The sequence below is a fragment of the Bombina bombina genome, chromosome 4 (genome assembly GCF_027579735.1).
Source record: "Bombina bombina isolate aBomBom1 chromosome 4, aBomBom1.pri, whole genome shotgun sequence".
NCBI lineage: Eukaryota > Metazoa > Chordata > Amphibia > Anura > Bombinatoridae > Bombina > Bombina bombina.
Window position 1 is genome coordinate 92,886,134 of NC_069502.1, and position 21,423 is coordinate 92,907,556.

A 21,423-nucleotide genomic window follows, 5' to 3' on the forward strand; every position below is an offset into this window, starting at 1 on the left:
GAAACAGATCATGATTTGTCTAGCATTGTTGGCTTGCTTCAACATGCTAATCATTTTATCTGTGATGCCATTTTTTATATAATTCAAAATTGTTGTTAAATCTATGTCTAGCTATTTTAGCTAGAAGAGCTTTGTGGCTAAAATATTGGAATGCTGACATGGTATCTAAGTCTAGATTACTATCTCTTTCTTTCCAAGGTAACAATGTATTTGGTTCTCAGTTGGATTCAATTATTTCAACTGTTACTGGGGGGAAGGTTTTTTTTTTTTTAACCTCAGGATTAAAGATCTAAGGGTAAATCTAAAACTTCTAATCGTTTTCGTTCTTTTCAACAGAATAAGGAACAGAAAGCCAATCCTTCCCCCAAAGAATCTGGTTCCAATTGTAAAGCCTCTTCAAGTTGGAATAAAACCAATCCTTTTAAAAAACCAAAGTCTGCATGAAGGTGCGGCCCTCATTCCAGCTCAGTTGGTGGGGGGCAGATTAAAATTTTTCCAAAACATTTGGGCAGATTCTGTCCAAAATCAATGGATTCAGAGCATTGTCTCTCAAGGGTATCGAATAGTATTCAGAGTAAGACCTCTTGTGAGAAGTTTTTTTTTCTCTTGTTAAGTGTATCCAGTCCACGGATCATCCATTACTTGTGAGATATTCTCCTTCCCAACAGGAAGTTGCGAGAGGATCACCCACAGCAGAGCTGCTATATAGCTCCTCCCCTCACTGCCATATCCAGTCATTCTCTTGCAACTCTCAACTAAGATGGAGGTCCTAAGAGGGACTGTGGTGTTTTATAATTAGTTTATTACTTCAATCAAAAGTTTGTTATTTTTAAATGGTACCGGAGTGTACTGTTTATCTCAGGCAGTATTTAGAAGTAGAATCTGCCGGCGTTTTCTATGATCTTAGCAGAAGTAACTAAGATCCTTTGCTGTTCTCACATATTCTGAGGAGTGAGGTAACTTCAGAGGGGGAATAGCGTGCAGGTTTTCCTGTAATAAGGTATGTGCAGTTAAAATATTTTTCTAGGGATGGAATTTGCTAGAAAATGCTGCTGATACCGAAGTAATGTAAGTAAAGCCTTAAATGCAGTGATAGCGACTGGTATCAGGCTTATTAATAGAGATACATACTCTTATAAAAGTGTATTTCTTCTGTTAAGTGTGATCAGTCCACGGGTCATCATTACTTCTGGGATATTACTCCTCCCCAACAGGAAGTGCAAGAGGATTCACCCAGCAGAGCTGCATATAGCTCCTCCCCTCTACGTCACTCCCAGTCATTCTCTTGCACCCAACGACTAGATAGGATGTGTGAGAGGACTATGGTGATTATACTTAGTTTTATATCTTCAATCAAAAGTTTGTTATTTTAAAATAGCACCGGAGTGTGTTATTATCTCTCTGGCAGAGTTTGAAGAAGAATCTACCAGAGTTTTTGTTATGATTTTAGCCGGAGTAGTTAAGATCATATTGCTGTTTCTCGGCCATCTGAGGAGAGGTAAACTTCAGATCAGGGGACAGCGGGCAGATGAATCTGCATAGAGGTATGTAGCAGTTTTTATTTTCTGACAATGGAATTGATGAGAAAATCCTGCCATACCGATATAATGTCATGTATGTATACTTTACACTTCAGTATTCTGGGGAATGGTACTTCACTAGAATTACACTGTAAGAAATACATAAAGCTGTTTAATAACTAGAGATTATGTTTAACGTTTTTGCTGGAATGTAAAATCGTTTTCATTTGCTGAGGTACTGAGTGAATAAATGTTTGGGCACTATTTTTCCACTTGGCAGTTGCTTAATCTGTTTTCTGACAGTTTCTGTTCTCCCTCACTGCTGTGTGTGAGGGGGAGGGGCCGTTTTTTGGCGCTTTTACTACGCATCAAATATTTCAGTCAGCAACTCATTGTATTCCCTGCATGATCCGGTTCATCTCTACAGAGCTCAGGGGTCTTCAAAACTTATTTTGAGGGAGGTAATTTCTCTCAGCAGAGCTGTGAGAATTATAGTTTGACTGAGATAAAAAACGTTTATTCTGTAATTTGTTTCCTGCTTTCAGAATTTGTTATCTTTGCTAATGGGATTAAACCTTTGCTAAAGTTGTGTTGTTTACAAGGATTGAGGCTATAACTGTTTCAATTTATTAATTTTCAACTGTCATAGATCTTCTGTGCTTCTTAAAGGCACAGTACGTTTTAATATTATTCTAATTGAATTGTATTTCCAAGTTGCAAGTTTATTTGCTAGTGTGTTAAACATGTCTGATTCAGAGGATGATACCTGTGTCATTTGTTGCAATGCCAAAGTGGAGCCCAATAGAAATTTATGTACTAACTGTATTGATGCTACTTTAAATAAAAGTCAATCTGTACAAATTGAACAAATTTCACCAAACAACGAGGGGAGAGTTATGCCGACTAACTCGCCTCACGTGTCAGTACCTACATCTCCCGCTCAGAGGGAGGTGCGTGATATTGTAGCGCCGAGTACATCTGGGCGGCCATTACAAATCACATTACAGGATATGGCTACTGTTATGACTGAGGTTTTGGCTAAATTACCAGAACTAAGAGGTAAGCGTGATCACTCTGGGGTGAGAACAGAGTGCGCTGATAATATTAGGGCCATGTCAGACACTGCGTCACAGGTGGCAGAACATGAGGACGGAGAACTTAATTCTGTGGGTGACGGTTCTGATCCAAACAGACTGGATTCAGATATTTCAAATTTTAAATTTAAACTGGAAAACCTCCGTGTATTACTAGGGGAGGTGTTAGCGGCTCTGAATGATTGTAACACAGTTGCAATACCAGAGAAAATGTGTAGGTTGGATAAATATTTTGCGGTACCGACGAGTACTGAGGCTTTTCCTATACCTAAGAGACTTACTGAAATTGTTATTAAGGAGTGGGATAGACCCGGTGTGCCGTTCTCACCCCCTCCGATATTTAGAAAAATGTTTCCAATAGACGCCACCACAAGGGACTTATGGCAAACGGTCCCTAAGGTGGAGGGAGCAGTTTCTACCTTAGCTAAGCGTACCACTATCCCGGTGGAGGATAGCTGTGCTTTTTCAGATCCAATGGATAAAAAGTTAGAGGGTTACCTTAAGAAAATGTTTGTTCAACAAGGTTTTATATTGCAACCCCTTGCATGCATTGCGCCGATCACGGCTGCAGCGGCATTCTGGATTGAGTCTCTGGAAGAGAACATTGGTTCAGCTACTCTGGACGACATTACGGACAGGCTTAGAGTCCTTAAACTAGCTAATTCATTCATTTCGGAGGCCGTAGTACATCTTACTAAACTTACGGCGAAGAATTCAGGATTCGCCATTCAGGCACGCAGGGCGCTGTGGCTAAAATCCTGGTCAGCTGATGTTACTTCTAAGTCTAAATTGCTTAATATACCTTTCAAAGGGCAGACCTTATTCGGGCCCGGGTTGAAAGAGATTATCGCTGACATTACAGGAGGTAAAGGCCATGCCCTGCCTCAGGACAAAGCCAAGACTAGACAGTCTAATTTTCGTTCCTTTCGTAATTTCAAAGCAGGAGCAGCATCAACTTCCTCTGCACCAAAACAGGAAGGAGCTGTTGCTCACTACAGACAAGGCTGGAAACCTAACCAGTCCTGGAACAAGGGCAAGCAGACTAGGAAACCTGCTGCTGCCCCTAAAACAGCATGAATTGAGGGCCCCCGATCCGGGATCGGATCTAGTGGGGGGCAGACTTTCTCTCTTCGCCCAGGCTTGGGCAAGAGATGTTCAGGATCCCTGGGCGCTAGAGATAATATCTCAGGGATACCTTCTGGACTTCAAATACTCTCCTCCAAGAGAGAGATTTCATCTGTCAAGATTGTCAACAATCCAGACAAAGAAAGAGGCGTTTCTACGCTGCGTACAAGAGCTCTTGTTAATGGGAGTAATCCATCCAGTTCCACGATCGGAACAGGGGTTTTACTCAAATCTGTTTGTGGTTCCCAAAAAAGAGGGAACTTTCAGACCAATCCTGGACTTAAAGATCCTAAACAAATTCCTAAGAGTTCCATCGTTCAAGATGGAGACTATTCGGACAATTTTACCTATGATCCAAGAGGGTCAGTACATGACCACTGTAGATTTAAAAGATGCTTACCTTCACATACCGATTCACAAAGATCATTATCGGTACCTAAGGTTTGCCTTCCTAGACAGGCATTACCAGTTTGTGGCTCTTCCATTCGGATTGGCTACAGCTCCAAGAATCTTCACAAAGGTTCTGGGTGCTCTTCTGGCGGTACTAAGACCGCGGGGAATCTCGGTAGCTCCATACCTAGACGACATTCTGATACAAGCTTCAAGCTTTCAAACTGCCAAGTCTCATACAGAGTTAGTACTGGCATTTCTAAGGTCACATGGATGGAAGGTGAACGAAAAGAAAAGTTCACTAGTTCCACTCACAAGAGTTCCCTTCCTGGGGACTCTTATAGATTCTGTAGAAATGAAGATTTACCTGACAGAGGACAGGCTAACAAGACTTCAAAGTGCTTGCCGCACCCTTCATTCCATTCAACACCCGTCAGTGGCTCAATGCATGGAGGTAATCGGCTTAATGGTAGCGGCAATGGACATAGTACCCTTTGCACGCTTACACCTCAGACCACTGCAACTGTGCATGCTAAGTCAGTGGAATGGGGATTACTCAGACTTATCCCCTTCTCTGAATCTGGATCAAGAGACCAGAAATTCTCTTCTATGGTGGCTTTCTCGGCCACATCTGTCCAGGGGGATGCCATTCAGCAGACCAGACTGGACAATTGTAACAACAGATGCCAGCCTTCTAGGTTGGGGTGCCGTCTGGAATTCTCTGAAGGCTCAGGGACAATGGAGTCGGGAGGAGAGTCTCCTGCCAATAAACATTCTGGAATTGAGAGCAGTTCTCAATGCCCTCCTGGCTTGGCCCCAGTTGACAACTCGGGGGTTCATCAGGTTTCAGTCGGACAACATCACGACTGTAGCTTACATCAACCATCAGGGAGGGACAAGAAGCTCCCTAGCTATGATGGAAGTATCAAAGATAATTCGCTGGGCAGAGTCTCACTCTTGCCACCTGTCAGCAATCCACATCCCGGGAGTGGAGAACTGGGAGGCGGATTTCTTAAGTCGTCAGACTTTTCATCCGGGGGAGTGGGAACTTCATCCGGAGGTCTTTGCCCAAATACTTCGACGTTGGGGCAAACCAGAGATAGATCTCATGGCGTCTCGACAGAACGCCAAGCTTCCTCGTTACGGGTCCAGATCCAGGGATCCAGGAGCAGTCCTGATAGATGCTCTGACAGCACCTTGGGACTTCAGGATGGCTTACGTGTTTCCACCCTTCCCGATGCTTCCTCGATTGATTGCCAGAATCAAACAAGAGAGAGCATCAGTGATTCTAATAGCACCTGCGTGGCCACGCAGGACTTGGTATGCAGACCTGGTGGACATGTCATCCTGTCCACCTTGGTCTCTACCTCTGAAACAGGACCTTCTGATACAGGGTCCCTTCAAACATCAAAATCTAACTTCTCTGAAGCTGACTGCTTGGAAATTGAACGCTTGATTTTATCAAGACGTGGGTTTTCTGAGTCAGTTATTGATACCTTAATACAGGCTAGGAAACCTGTTACCAGAAAGATTTACCATAAGATATGGCGTAAATACCTATATTGGTGTGAATCCAAAGGTTAGTCTTGGAGTAAGGTTAGGATTCCTAGGATATTGTCTTTTCTACAAGAGGGTTTAGAAAAGGGTTTATCTGCTAGTTCATTAAAGGGACAGATCTCAGCTCTGTCCATTCTGTTACACAAACGTCTGTCAGAAGTTCCTGACGTCCAGGCTTTTTGTCAGGCTTTGGCCAGGATTAAGCCTGTGTTTAAAACTGTTGCTCCACCATGGAGTTTAAACCTTGTTCTTAATGTTTTACAGGGCGTTCCGTTTGAACCCCTTCATTCCATTGATATAAAGTTGTTATCTTGGAAAGTTCTATTTTTAATGGCTATTTCCTCGGCTCGAAGAGTCTCTGAATTATCAGCCTTACATTGTGATTCTCCTTATTTGATTTTTCATTCGGATAAGGTAGTCCTGCGTACTAAACCTGGGTTCTTACCTAAGGTAGTTACTAACAGGAATATCAATCAAGAGATTGTTGTTCCTTCTTTATGCCCAAATCCTTCTTCAAAGAAGGAACGTCTACTGCACAACCTGGATGTAGTCCGTGCTCTAAAATTTTACTTACAGGCAACTAAGGAATTTCGACAAACGTCTTCTCTGTTTGTCATTTACTCTGGGCAGAGGAGAGGTCAAAAAGCTTCCGCTACCTCTTTCTTTTTGGCTTCGTAGCATAATTCGTTTAGCTTATGAGACTGCTGGACAGCAGCCTCCTGAAAGAATTACAGCTCATTCTACTAGAGCTGTGGCTTCCACTTGGGCCTTCAAGAATGAGGCCTCTGTTGAACAGATTTGCAAGGCTGCAACTTGGTCTTCGCTTCATACTTTTTCCAAATTTTACAAATTTGACACTTTTGCTTCATCGGAGGCTATTTTTGGGAGAAAGGTTCTTCAGGCAGTGGTTCCTTCTGTATAAAGAGCCTGCCTATCCCTCCCGTCATCCGTGTACTTTTGCTTTGGTATTGGTATCCCAGAAGTAATGATGACCCGTGGACTGATCACACTTAACAGAAGAAAACATAATTTATGCTTACCTGATAAATTCCTTTCTTCTGTAGTGTGATCAGTCCACGGCCCGCCCTGTTTTTAAGGCAGGTAAATATTTTTTAATTTATACTCCAGTCACCACTTCACCCTTGGCTTTTCCTTTCTCGTTGGTCCTTGGTCGAATGACTGGGAGTGACGTAGAGGGGAGGAGCTATATGCAGCTCTGCTGGGTGAATCCTCTTGCACTTCCTGTTGGGGAGGAGTAATATCCCAGAAGTAATGATGACCCGTGGACTGATCACACTACAGAAGAAAGGAATTTATCAGGTAAGCATAAATTATGTTTTTAAAACGTTTGCTGGCATGTTGAATCGTTTTTTACATATGTTTGGTGATAAAACTTATTGGGGCCTAGTTTTTTCCACATGGCTGGCTTGAATTTTGCCTAGAAACAGTTCCCTGAGGCTTCCCACTGTTGTAATATGAGTGGGAGGGGCCTATTTTAGCGGGGTTTTTTTTTTGCACAGCAAAAATTACAGACACAGACATCCAGCTTCTTCCTGCATGATCCAGGACTTCTCTGAAGGGCTCAAAAGGCTTCAAAAGTCGTATTGAGGGAGGTAAAAAGCCACAGTAGAGCTGTGGCAGTTGTTGTGACTGTTTAAAAAACGTTTTTGTCATTTGTTATTCCGTTTTTGGTATTAAGGGGTTAATCATCCATTTGCAAGTGGGTGCAATGCTCTGCTAACTTATTACATACACTAAAAATTTCGTTAGTGTAACTGCATTTTTTCACTGTTATTTCAAAATTTGGGAAAATTTGTTTTTCTTAAAGGCGCAGTAACGTTTTTTATATTGCTTGTAAACTTGTTTTAAAGTGTTTTCCAAGCTTGCTAGTCTCATTGCTAGTCTGTTTAAACATGTCTGACACAGAGGAACCTACTTGTTCATTATGTTTGAAAGCCATGGTGGAGCCCCATAGGAGAATGTGTACTAAATGTATTGATTTCACCTTAAACAGTAAAGATCAGTCTTTATCTATAAAAGAATTATCACCAGAGGGTTCTGTCGAGGGGGAAGTTATGCCGACTAACTCTCCCCACGTGTCAGACCCTTCGCCTCCCACTCAGGGGACGCACGCTAATATGGCGCCAATTACATCAGGGACGCCCATAGCGATTACCTTGCAGGACATGGCTGCAATCATGAATAATACCCTGTCAGAGGTATTATCTAGATTGCCTGAATTAAGAGGCAAGCGCGATAGCTCTGGGGTTAGGAGAGATACAGAGCGCGCAAATGCTGTTAGTCATGTCTGATACTGCGTCACAGTATGCAGAACATGAGGACGGAGAGCTTCAGTCTGTGGGTGACATCTCTGACTCGGGGAAACTTGATTCAGAGATTTCTAATTTTAAATTTAAGCTTGAGAACCTCCGTGTATTGCTTGGGGAGGTATTAGCTGCTCTGAATGACTGTAACACAGTTGCAATTCCAGAGAAATTGTGTAGGCTGGATAGATGCTATGCGGTGCCGGTGTGTACTGACTTTTTTTCTATACCTAAAAGGCTTACAGAAATTATTAGCAAGGAGTGGGATAGACCCGGTGTGCCCTTTTCCCCACCTCCTATATTTAGAAAAATGTTTCCAATAGACGCCACTACACGGGACTTATGGCAGACGGTCCCTAAGGTGGAGGGAGCAGTTTCTACTTTAGCAAAGCGTACCACTATCCCGGTTGAGGACAGTTGTGCTTTTTCAGATCCAATGGATAAAAAATTGGAGGGTTACCTTAAAAAAATGTTTATTCAACAAGGTTTTATTTTACAGCCCCTTGCATGCATTGCGCCTGTCAATGCTGCGGCGGCATTCTGGTTTGAGGCCCTGGAAGAGGCCATCCAGACGGCTCCATTGAATGAAATTGACAAGCTTAGAATGCTTAAGCTAGCTAACTCATTTGTTTCTGATGCCATTGTTCATTTGACTAAACTAACGGCTAAGAATTCCGGATTTGCCATCCAGGCGCGTAGGGCGCTATGGCTTAAATCCTGGTCAGCTGACGGGACTTCAAAGTCTAAATTACTCAACATTCCTTTCAAGGGGCAGACCTTATTCGGGCCTGGCTTGAAGGAAATTATTGCTGACATTACTGGAGGCAAGGGTCATACCCTTCCTCAGGACAGGGCCAAATCAAAGGCCAAACAGTCTAATTTTCGTGCCTTTCGAAATTTCAAGGCAGGAGCAGCATCAACTTCCTCCGCTTCAAAACAAGAGGGAACTGTTGCTCATTCCAGACAGGCCTGGAAACCTAACCAGTCCTGGAACAAGGGCAAGCAGGCCAGAAAGCCTGCTGCTGCCCCCAAGACAATAGAAGGAACGGCCCCCTATCCGGAAACGGATCTAGTGGGGGGCAGACTTTCTCTCTTCGCCTAGGCGTGGGCAAGAGATGTTCAGGATCCCTGGGCGTTGGAGATCATATCACAGGGATATCTTCTGGACTTCAAAGCTTCTCCTCCACAAGGGAGATTTCACCTTTCAAGGTTATCAGCAAACCAGATAAAGAAAGAGGCATTCCTAAGCTGTGTGCAAGACCTCCTAGTAATGGGAGTGATCCATCCAACTCCGCGGACGGAACAAGGACAGGGATTTTATTCAAATCTGTGGTTCCCAAGAAAGAGGGAACCTTCAGACCAATCTTGGATCTAAAGATCTTAAACAAATTCCTCAGAGTTCCATCATTCAAAATGGAAACTATTTGGACCATCCTACCCATGATCCAAGAGGGTCAGTACATGACCACAGTGGACTTAAAGGATGCCTACCTTCACATACCGATTCACAAAGATCATCATCGGTTCCTAAGGTTTGCCTTTCTAGACAGGCATTACCAATTTGTAGCTCTTCCCTTACAAAGGTTCTGGGCTCACTTCTGGCGGTTCTAAGACCGCAAGGCATAGCGGTGGCTCCATTTCTAGACGACATCCTGATACAGGCGTCAAGCTTTCAAATTGCCAAGTCTCATACAGAGATAGTTCTGGCATTTCTGAGGTCGCATGGGTGGAAAGTGAACGTGGAAAAGAGTTCTCTATCACCACTCACAAGAGTCTCCTTCCTAGGGACTCTTATAGATTCTGTAGAGATGAAAATTTACCTGACGGAGTCCAGGTTATCAAAGCTTCTAAATGCTTGCCGTGTCCTTCATTCCATTCCACGCCCGTCAGTGGCTCAGTGCATGGAAGTAATCGGCTTAATGGTAGCGGCAATGGACATAGTGCCATTTGCGCGCCTGCATCTCGGACCGCTGCAATTATGCATGCTAAGTCAGTGGAATGGGGATTACTCAGATTTGTCCCCTCTACTAAATCTGGATCAAGAGACCAGAGATTCTCTTCTCTGGTGGCTTACTCGGGTCCATCTGTCCAAGGGTATGACCTTTCGCAGGCCAGATTGGACGATTGTAACAACAGATGCCAGCCTTCTAGGTTGGGGCGCAGTCTGGAACTCCCTGAAGGCTCAGGGATCGTGGACTCAGGAGGAGAAACTCCTCCCAATAAATATTCTGGAGTTAAGAGCAATATTCAATGCTCTTCTAGCTTGGCCTCAGTTAGCAACACTGAGGTTCATCAGATTTCAGTCGGACATCATCACGACTGTGGCTTACATCAACCATCAAGGGGGAACCAGGAGTTCCCTAGCGATGTTAGAAGTCTCAAAGATAATTCGCTGGGCAGAGTCTCACTCTTGCCACCTGTCAGCGATCCACATCCCAGGCGTAGAGAACTGGGAGGCGGATTTTCTAAGTCGTCAGACTTTTCATTCGGGGGAGTGGGAACTCCATCCGGAGGTGTTTGCTCAACTGGTCCATCGTTGGGGCAAACCAGAACTGGATCTCATGGCGTCTCGTCAGAACGCCAAGCTTCCTTGTTACGGATCCAGGTCCAGGGACCCGGGAGCAACGCTGATAGATGCTCTAGCAGCTCCTTGGTTCTTCAACCTGGCCTATGTGTTTCCACCGTTTCCTCTGCTCCCTCGACTGATTGCCAAAATCAAACAGGAGAGAGCATCAGTGATTCTGATAGCGCCTGCGTGGCCACGCAGGACCTGGTATGCAGACCTAGTGGACATGTCATCTCTTCCACCATGGACTCTGCCTCTGAGGCAGGACCTTCTAATACAAGGTCCTTTCAATCATCCAAATCTAATTTCTCGGAGACTGACTGCGTGGAGATTGAACGCTTAATTCTATCAAGGCGTGGCTTCTCCGAGTCAGTCATTGATACCTTAATACAGGCTCGAAAGCCTGTCACCAGGAAAATCTACCATAAGATATGGCGTAAATATCTTTATTGGTGTGAATCCAAGAGTTACTCATGGAGTAAGGTTAGGATTCCTAGGATATTGTCCTTTCTCCAAGAGGGTTTGGACAAAGGCTTATCAGCTAGTTCTTTAAAAGGACAGATCTCTGCTCTGTCTATTCTTTTGCACAAGCGTCTGGCAGAAGTTCCAGACGTCCAGGCATTTTGTCAGGCTTTGGTTAGAATTAAGCCTGTGTTTAAAACTGTTGCTCCCCCGTGGAGCTTAAACTTGGTTCTTAAAGTTCTTCAGGGAGTTCCGTTTGAACCCCTTCATTCTATTGATATTAAACTTTTATCTTGGAAAGTTCTGTTTTTGATGGCTATTTCCTCGGCTCGAAGAGTCTGAGTTATCTGCCTTACATTGTGATTCTCCTTATCTGATTTTTCATTCAGACAAGGTAGTTCTGCGTACCAAACCTGGGTTTTTACCTAAGGTGGTTTCTAACAGGAATATCAATCAAGAGATTGTTGTTCCATCATTGTGTCCTAATCCTTCTTCAAAGAAGGAACGTCTTTTGCATGTTCTGGACGTAGTCCGTGCCTTGAAGTTTTACTTACAGACTACTAAAGATTTTCGTCAAACATCTGCCCTGTTTGTCGTTTACTCTGGACAGAGGAGAGGTCAAAAAGCTTCGGCAACCTCTCTCTCTCCTTTTGGCTTCGGAGCATAATACGCTTAGCCTATGAGACTGCTGAACAGCAGCCCCCTGAAAGGATTACAGCTCATTCTACTAGAGCTGTGGCTTCCACCTGGGCCTTTAAAAATGAGGCCTCTGTTGAACAGATTTGCAAGGCTGCGACATGGTCTTCGCTTCACACCTTTTCAAAATTTTACAAATTTGACACTTTTGCTTCTTCGGAGGCTGTTTTTGGGAGAAAGGTTCTACAGGCAGTGGTTCCTTCCGTTTAAGTTCCTGCCTTGTCCCTCCCATCATCCGTGTACTTTAGCTTTGGTATTGGTATCCCACAAGTAATGGATGATCCGTGGACTGGATACACTTAACAAGAGAAAACATAATTTATGCTTACCTGATAAATTTATTTCTCTTGTAGTGTATCCAGTCCACGGCCCGCCCTGTCCTTTTAAGGCAGGTCTAAATTTTAATTAAACTACAGTCACCACTGCACCCTATGGTTTCTCCTTTCTCGTCTTGTTTCGGTCGAATGACTGGATATGGCAGTGAGGGGAGGAGCTATATAGCAGCTCTGCTGTGGGTGATCCTCTTGCAACTTCCTGTTGGGAAGGAGAATATCCCACAAGTAATGGATGATCCGTGGACTGGATACACTACAAGAGATATAAATTTATCAGGTAAGCATAAATTGTTTTTTTTTTCTCACACGTTCCAGCAAATCCAGTGAAGGCTCAGGCTTTTCTGAAGTATGTTTCAGATCTAGAGCTTTCAGGGGTAATTATATATATATATATATATATATATATATATATATATATATATATATATATATATATATATATATATATATATATATATATTCCGTTTCAGGAACAGGGTCTGGGGTTTTATTCGAATCTTTTCATTGTACCAAAGAAAATTAATTCAGGCCAGTTCTGGATCTGAAAATTTTGAACCGTTTTGTAAGAGTGACAACTTTCAAAATGGTGACTAAGGACTATTCTGCCTTTTGTTCAAGGTCATTATATGTCCACAATAGACTTACAGGATGCATATCTTCATATTCCGATTCATCCAGACCACTATCGGTTTCTGAGATTCTATTTTCTAGACAAGTCATTACCAATTTGTCGCTCTTCCATTTGGCCTAGCGACAGCTCCAAGAATTTTTTCAAAAGTTATCGGTGCCCTTCTCTCTGTAATCCGAGAACAGGGTATTGCGGTGTTTTCTTATTTGGACGATATCTTTGTACTAGCTCAGTCTTTACATTTTGACGAATCTCACACGAATCAACTAGTGTTGTTTCTTCAAAGACATGGTTGGAGGATCAATTTACCAAAACATTCCTTGATTCACCTTTTTAAGTTTCCAGATTGTGTCCATGATTCTGTCTCTAACAAACAAGGGACAAATGAAATTGTTTTGTCAGAACCTTCAGTCTCAATCATTCCCTTCAGTGGCTATGTGCATGGAGGTTTTAGGTCTCATGACAGCAGCATCGGACGCAATCCATTTTGCTCGTTTTCATATGAGACCTCTCCAGCTTTGTATGCTGAATCAATGGTGCAAGGATTATATAAAGATATCACAATTAATATCCTTCAATCCCAATATTCAACTTTCTCTGACTTGGTAGTTAGATCACCACCGTATAATTCAGGGTCCTCTCTTGTTTGTCCAACCTGGACTGTAATCACAACTGATGCAAGTCTTTCAGGTTGGGGAGCTGTCTGGGGATCTCTGACAGCACAAGGGGTTTGGAAATCTCAAGAGGCGAGGTTACCAATCAATATTTTAGAACTCCATACTATTTTCAGGGCTCTTCAGGTTTGGCCTCTGTTGAAGAGAGAACCATTCATTTGTTTTCAGACAGAAAATGTCACAACTGTGGCATATGTCAATCATCAGGGTGGGACTCGCAGTCCCCTAGCTATGAAAGAAGTATCTCTGATACTTGCTTGGGCAGAATCCAGCTCTTGTCTTATTTCTGCGCTACATATCCCAGGTATAGACAATTAGGAAGCGGATTATCTCAGCCGTCAGACTTTACATCCGGGGGAGTGGTTGCTCCATCCAGATGTATTTTTTCAGATTGTTCAGATGTGATGGCTTCCCATCTAAACAAAAAACTTCCCAGGTACCTGTCCAGGGATCCTCAGGCGGAGTCGGTGGATGCGTTAGCAGTTCCTTGGTTTTACCAACCTGCTTACAGTTGTGCTCATAAGTTTACATACCCTGGCAGAATTTGATTTCTTGGCCTTTTTTCAGAGAATATGAATAACACCAAAAACATTTTTCACTGTTGTGAAGCCATTTATTATCAATCAACTGTGTTTACTCTTTTCAAATCATAATGAAAACAGAAACTACCCAAATGACCCTGATCAAAAGTTTACATACCCTGGTGATTTTGGCCTGATAACATGCACACATGTTGACACAAAGGGGTTTGAATGGTTATTAAAGGTAACCATCCTCACCTGTGATATGTTTGCTTGTAATTAGTGTGTGTGTATACAAGTTCAATGAGTTTCTGGACTCCTGGCAGACAATTGCATCTTTCATTCAGTGCTGCACTGACGTTTCTGGATTCTGAGTCATGGGGAAAGAAAAAGAATTGTCAAAAGCTCTGTGGGGAAAAAGGTAGTTGAACTGTATAACACAAGAAAGGGATATAAAGATATCCAAGGAATTGAGATTGCAAATCAGCAGTGTTCAAACTCTAATCAAGAAGTGGAAAATGAGGCGTTCTATTTGATAACATACTGCATTCATCTTGCCATCAATTCTGACCAAATTTCCTGTGCCTTTTGTAGCTCACACATCCCCAAAACATCAGTGATCCACCTCCGTGTTTCACAGTAGGAATGGTGTACCTTTCATCATAGGCCTTGTTGACTCCTCTCCAAATGCAGCGTTTGTGGCCAAAAAGCTCAATTTTGGTCTCATCACTCCAAATGACTTTGTGCCAGAAGGTTTGAGGCTTGTCTCTGTGTTTTTTGGCGTATTGTTAGTGGGATACTTTGTGGCATTTGCATAGTAATGGATTTCTTCTGGCGACTCAACCATGCAGCCCATCTTCAAGTGCCTCCTTATTGGGCATCTTGAAACAGCCACACCACATGTTCTGTATTTCACCTGAAGTTATTTGTGGGTTTGTCTTTGTATCCCGAACAATTTTCCTGGCAGTTGTGGCTGAAATGTTAGTTGGTCTACCTGACCGTGGTTTGGTTTCAACAGAACCCCTCATTTTCCACTTTTTGATTATAGTTTGAACACTGCTGATTGGCATTCTCAATTCCTTGGATATCTTTTTATATCCTTTTCCTGTTTTATACAGTTCAACTACCATTTCCCGCAGATACTTTGACAATTCTTTTGCTTTCCCCTGGCTCAGAATAGTCAATGCAGCACTAAATGAAATATGCAAGGGTCTGTCAGGAGTCCAGAAACTCATTGATCTTTTATACACACACTAAATTGCAAGAAAACAGATCACAGGTGAGGATGGTTACCTTTAATAGCCATTCAAACCCCTTTGTGTCAACTTGTGTGCATGTTATCAGACCAAAATCACCAGGGTATGTAAACTTTTTTGAGCAGGGTCATTTGGGTAGTTTGTTATTATGATTTAAAGAGTAAACACAGTTTGATAATAAATAGCTTCAGCCAAACACTTACCATGAGTGAAAGAAAAGTTTTTGTTATCATTCATATTCTCTGAAAAATGGCCAAGAAATCATAAATTCTGCCAGGGTATGTAAACTTATGAGCACAACTGTATATCTTCCCGCCTCTAGTTTTTCTTCCAAGAGTGATCTCCAAGATCATGATGGAACATTCATTTGTTTCTATCTCAAGGACCGTTTTTCCATCAGGATCTCAAATCATTAAATTTGAAGGTATGGAAATTGAACGCTTAGTGCTTAGTCATAGAGGTTTCTCTGACTCAGTGATTGATACTATATTACAGGCTCGTAAATCTGTTTCTAGGAAGATTTATTATAGAGTTTGGAAGACTTATATGTCATGGTGTTCTCATAAATTTTCCTGGCATTATTTTAGAATTCCCAGAATTTTACAGTTTCTTCAAGATGGTTTGGATAAAGGTTTGTCTGCAAGTTCCTTGAAGGGACAAATCTCTGCTATTTCTGTTTTATTTCACAGAAAAATTGCTAAGCTTCCTGATATTCACTGTTTTGTTCAGGCTTTGGTCCGTGTCAAGCCTGTCATTAAATCAATCTCTCCTCCTTGGAGTCTTAATTTGGTTTTGAAAGCTTTACAGGCTCCTCCTTTTGAGCCTATGCATTCTTTGGACATTAAACTACTTTCTTGGAAAGTGTTGTTCCTTTTGGCCATCTCTTCTGCTAGAAGAGTTTCTGAATTATCTGCTCTTTGTTGATCCCTCTTTGTGTCCTTATCCTAAGAATTCTTTGGAGAGATCCTTACATTCTCTGGATGTTGTAAGAGCTTTGAAATATTATGTTGAAGCTACTAAAGATTTCAGGAAGACTTCTGATCTATTTGTTTTTTCTGGTTTTAGGAAAGGTCAAAAAGCTTCTGCCATTTCCTTGGCATCTTGGTTAAAGCTTTTGATTCATAAGTCTTATTTGGAGTCGGGTCAGGCCCCGCCTCAGAGAATCACAGCTCATTCTACTAGAGCATTCTCTACTTCGTGGGCTTTTAAGAATGAAGCTTCAGTTGATCAGATTTGCAAAGCAGCAACTTGATCTTCTTTGCATTTCTACCGTTTTGATGTATTTGCTTCTTCAGAAGCAGTTTTTGGTAGAAAAGTTCTTCAGGCAGCTGTTTCAGTTTGATTACTCTGCTTATGTTTTAAGTTTTTTCTTTTCTATTATGAGAAAAACTTTTTTTTTTTTGGTTGTGGATTTAATTTTTTTCAGCAAAAAATGGCTGTTTTTATTTTATCCCTCCCTCTCTAGTGACTCTTCTGTGTAGTTCCACATCTTGGGTATTTCTATCCCATATGTCACTAGCTCATGGACTCTTGCCAATTACATGAAAGAAAACATAGTTTATGTAAGAACTTACCTGCTAAATTAATTTCTTTCATTTTGACAAGAGTCAATGAGACCCACCCTTTTTATGGTGGTTATGTTTTTTTTGTATAAAGCACAATTATATTTCCAGGTCCTTTTTTGATGCTTTTTACTCCTTTCTTTATCACACCACTACTTGGTTATTCGTTAAACTGAATTGTGGGTGTGGTGAGGGGTGTATTTACAGGCATTTTGAGGTTTGGGAAACTTTGCCCCTCCTGGTAGGATTGAATATCCCATACGTCACTAGCTAATGGACTCTTGCCAATATGAAATAAATGAATTTATCAGGTAAGTTGTTACATAAATTATGTTTTTTTTTTTACTTGAAGGTTTTTTGTAGTGCTTTGGGATTCAGAAACTTAAACCTGTTGAGAACCAGACAGCCAGGCAATAAGATTTTATCTTTCCACCAAAGTTGTCTGTTTTCCAGTTACAGAGGCAGTGTCTGAAATTATTTCCCAGGAATGGGACCAGCCTAGGGGACACCTTACTCGCTAGTTTAGGCAGCAGTTTCTGGTTCTTGCTTCTTTTAGAACATTGGGAAACCACTACAGTTGTGGATAGTGCTTTTTCTATTCTGGATTGTGCTTTTTCTATTCTAGATAAAATAACGGTTTCCCTTAGGTCATAGCCTTTACTTAGGAGGGCCTATGGGTAGGAACTGGAAGATGACTTCTTCTCAAAGGGCTTTTAAATTTAAGCCACTGTAGGTATCACTTGTGGTGCTGTAGCAGCATTTCTACGATTGATCCTTCGCTGAGTTACTATTCTTTGAGTATTTTGAGAATTGCATTTGGCCTTAAAGGGATACTAAACCCTAGTTTTTTTTTTCTTTATTGATTCAGATAGAACATGCAATGTTAAACAACTTTCTAATTTACTCCTATTCATTTTTCTCAGTTCTCTTGGTATCGTTTTTTTTTTTTAAGTAGAAATGTAAAACTTAGAAGCCAGCCTATTTTAGGTTCAGCACCCTGAATAGATCTTGCTTTATTGGTGACTAGATTTAGCCACCAATAAGCAAGCGTAACCCAGGTTCTGAACCAAAAATGGACCGGCTCCTCCCTTTGTGCCAGAACTTAAAAAAATAAAAATGAGTTCCTTGCATTTATGGCTGGAAGGCAACGGGGGTATAGAGTCCTTGGTAGCTAATACAAGGGTCCTTTCTAGGAGTGATCATGAATTGGTCTCTGTGGCTGGAATTTTCAGATTACCACCAGCTCAAGCATCGTTCTGTCAATCTCTGGTTTCAGTGGCTTCATATTTTGAGGTAATGGACCTAATAGTTTTAACAGCAGGTGCTAGGGTTTTCATCTGCGTTCTCTCCAATTATGCAAGCTAGGGTACTGGAGCAGGCCAATACAGACTGTTCCAATTATTTCGGTTGGACTACTTAATCAGTCTCTCTCTGTCTTGGCGGACATTCCCCATTACTATTTAGAAGTTTAGTCTCCTCAAAGAGGTGAGATTACCAATCAGTACAGTAGAACTTTGTGCAATCTTCCAGGTACGTCAGGCCAACCTTAATTTCAAATCTGTTCTCTTCAGTTTGCTTTCTGTTATTAGAACTGCAATTGCCTATATCAATATGAGTGCTACCTGCAGCTCACTAGCGATACAGGGGGTGTCTCGCTTTCTAGCTTGATCAGTGTATTCTTTTGTCAATTCTCTTTCCAGAGTCCACAGTGGAAAGACAGTTTACTAGAGTTTACATATTCTAGACTCAGGGGAAACTTATGCAACGCTGGGACTTTTCTGAATAGTTTTGATGACCCCCTCATCTGCCTTGCAGCTTCCTAGATATGGTTTGCAGTCAAGGGATCTTCAGATAGGTTTGATAGCTGCAGACAGTTCCTTGGCCGCGTCATCTGATGTTACCTTTCTTCCAATGCAATTTCAGAGAGTGATTGCTCTGGTCAAGAACATCACTTGAAAGCTACTCTTTAGCCATTGCTTGGCCATACAGGCTTTGGTTTGCTGAGATAGTTTAGATGTCTAGTGTTTTACTGTGATAGCTTCCTCAGCATCCTGATCTTTTAGCTCAGGCCGCTACTTTTTTTTTTTTTCTTTTGGTTTTATTCTGTCTCTATGTGCTGGAGGTCGAACTGTTATCATCAATTAGGTTTCTCTGTTGTATTTGTAGTTAGCTTGAGTCAAGCTCAAAAGGTTTGGAAAGTTATCTATCTTGGTTTGGAGCGAGGTTATACATGGTTTCCACGTAGGAGCCTCTAATTGTACCTTGTTTCTTCAGACTCTATCTTAAACATGGGTTTGTTGCCCATCTTCTTGACGGTGCTAGTTTTACTCAGTCTGTTTCTTGTCCATAGCAAGCTGGTTAGATTTTATGGCTTCGGTTCGGATCAGATTTGCGATAAGGTTCAATACTTTTAGAGGAATCTCACCTTGGTTTGCATCTTTCCTGTTTCATACATTTATGGACCTTGCAGTTTGCTAGGAAATCAGACTATTTTTTTTAATATTTTTGGATTACAGTGCTTTCATTTTGTGTCTGCTTTTGGGCTGGCAAGAACGCTTCTTCAGAGAACAGTTTTGTCAGTAGGCGGTTTGGTGGTCTTGCATGATTCTGGTTTGTTTGTCATTTTGTTGTGTTTGCCTCAACTGAGGCATTCTTTGGCAGGCTTTTGAGTCTGGTAAATTGGTGTCTGCCTTTCCTTTTTGTTCCACACATTTTTTTTTGTGGACTCCACAGCTTGGCTTTTAGTTCCCAACGGAAAGGAATCGTGGACTCTCACCACCTTAAAACAATTTATGCTTACCTGATAAATTTGTTTATTTCTTGATGGTGAGAGTCCACAAGCCTTTTCTTATGTTAATTGGCGGCATTTTTAATTTCCATCTCTTTACCATACTGCCTTTCCTACTTCCTTGTTCTTGGCTGTACAATTGACTGGAAGGGAACAGGAAGTAGTAGGCATATTAACTCTTTGTGTAGGGTGTCTTTGCCTCCATCTAGTGGCCAGGTGAGGAATTCCCAACTGTAAGGAACTGTGGACTCACCACCAAGAAATAAATTTAATTTCTATCAGGCAAGCATAAATTATGTTCGTTATAGCAAAAAATGGTTGTAATACTGTGTCTATGCTTTTTAGGGCAAAACATTCTCTGTGGGTTTTTTTTATACCATTTGTATTTTGGCAGTGGTACCCAAATAATAAAGGCTGGAAACCATTATTTTTGCATATGAAATAGCTGGGTTCTTTGAAACTACAACCTGTTAAAATGGGTTAAGCTTGCAAGGAAATCAATTTCCTTATTTTATTACTTTCTTTACACACACACACACACATGCTTCTTCATATTATCTGTTTGTATACCGAAGCTTAAAGAGACTATCTTGATAAAGGCCATCATAGGCCGAAACGCGTTGAACGATCCCCTACTTTGACATACCAGCCCGAGTCCATACAGTGAGCACACTTCCTGTATTAGTTCTGTTATAGCTGCAGTTTTTTGGTGCACCTGTTTTTTTCTTTAGGTACCTGTGCTTCATAATTTTTGATCCTACACAACGGACCAATCCCTGTGTTCTGCCCCCTGGGAAATATTGTACCCCTTACTTTGGAACCCCTTTACTTTGGAAACTTTTATACTTTTGCACAAATGTTTTACTGGACAATTTTTTGTTTCATATTCTACTGAGAATTCATTGTTCTATACTTTTTTAGTGTTTTTTATATAAGTACATTTTTCTGCTGCAGCAAATCATAACGTTTTTATATATCTTGGCCAATGATATTAAATATTATATAAACTTGTGTAAATCCTGTTCACTTTTATTGCTGTTTCTAAATATGTTTCCTAAGTGTGGTTTATAGAAATATACACCAGATAACACTGCATATTTTGGTATTCTGCCAGAAGCCAATATATAATAAACTACTAATTTTATATATTTGTAGTGGGGAAACAGGAAGGCGCCAATAGGGTGATAACGTAAAGGACCCTGACATGTAAGTAAGAGGAAAAAGGGTACTCACAAGCAGGGCGGCACTTGAACGTGCCTAACCAAGCGGGCCGGGACCTCAGCGTCGCCCGGAAGACTCACAACGCCAACAACCAATCCTCAAGCCGGACCAAGTTCTGTGTGGCCAATCAGGAACGCTGGATGCTAACACACCTCCCTCTTCGTATGCCGATTCCGAACACTGGCAGAAGGGTAGTAGATAGGGATATACTGTGTATGGCTCTCCCGAATACTGAGAGTTTGGTTAACACAAGCCAACAAACTGGATAGAGGAAGGAGCAAACTCCAGCAAAGTTACTTAAACCAATTTATTTAAAAAGTTTAAAAACAATGCATAAAAGCAACGCGTTTCTCGGCTACACAGAGCCGTTTCATCAGGCTGTTATACATATTCTAAAATGCCTACTGCTTTAAACACTTCCTCTAACCAATCAAAACACTTAAAATTTCCACACCCCCTCCCCACCTCAGCGTGCGTGTCAACCACAGCTGATATGGAGAGTGCAAGGATACATATGCGTGCCACTTAAAATTGACAATTTGATATCACCTTATATTTAGTGTCTATTCTAATTTAACATTATATTATTGGTCACATCACAACTAAGATCAAATACAATTATTGTGATTTTTCCTGTGTGTTTCATGTGAATAGACATAATATATATTTACAGATGAGCATTCATTTCAGGGTTAAATACACCA